The sequence below is a fragment of the Marmota marmota genome, unplaced genomic scaffold (assembly GCF_001458135.2).
Source record: "Marmota marmota marmota unplaced genomic scaffold, marMar, whole genome shotgun sequence".
In the NCBI taxonomy this organism is placed as follows: Eukaryota; Metazoa; Chordata; class Mammalia; order Rodentia; family Sciuridae; genus Marmota; species Marmota marmota.
Window position 1 is genome coordinate 33,897,982 of NW_025999990.1, and position 927 is coordinate 33,898,908.

A 927-nucleotide genomic window follows, 5' to 3' on the forward strand; every position below is an offset into this window, starting at 1 on the left:
ATCCTCATGCGATGGAAATCCTTCCTCCAGGTTCCGGAGCACCCCACTATTGTTGGAAATTCCTAACAAGATATCCTTTAGCCGTCCTGACTTGTCATACTCCCACACCGTGAAGCAGCACACGGGGGCAATGCACTCCCCTCGCCGCCATCTTCCTTCCACGATTTCTCTTTTAGCAAGTTAGATTTTCCTATTACCAACCTTCAGCTATTAGAAAAGATAACTTTTTAGTGGCATTAAGAAGTGATGAAGATAATTCAATCAATAAATATGCATTCCACAAGCATTTATGAAGTATCAATATGTGCCAGGCACATCCTGAACCTAGAGATAGTGATGCAATCCTGGATTAGGGTCTTCACAGGTTTGAAAAAAAAAAAAAAGAATTCAGTGCATGTTGTGAAAGATAATGTATAACTGACTGGCCGTGTGAAACTACTTGATAAGTATTTAATGAAAGCCCTTTATGATGATTGCATTTTTTTAAAACTGAACTTGACCTAACAAGACTCTATATAAGGTGGCAACAAGTGACCATCATAAGACTGAGAAGGGTGGTGAAAATAATCATGAGCTGTCTTGAAAAGCCAGAAAGTGTAGTTCTTACTAATTATGCACTCAAACCTTAAGACTCTCCAGATTTCAAAATTCAGTATAAAGCACTTCCTTACTTTGACTAGATTTTCCAGGTGACAGTGAAAGATGTGAGATTCTCTTTCAACTTCTTACTGTGAATCAGTGAGATACATATCATAGAGCTTAGGAACTTCGGCTTCAGATTTCATTTCTGAGTCTTTTTCCTGCTAAGCCACATGCTTTGGGGCCTTAGCAGAGGGTGCTTCACCAGCCCTTTGCCAAAGCACACAGTGAATTGAACACACCCTCATCTTTAGAGAAAGGACCTCTTTTTTTTTTTTTTTTTTTTCT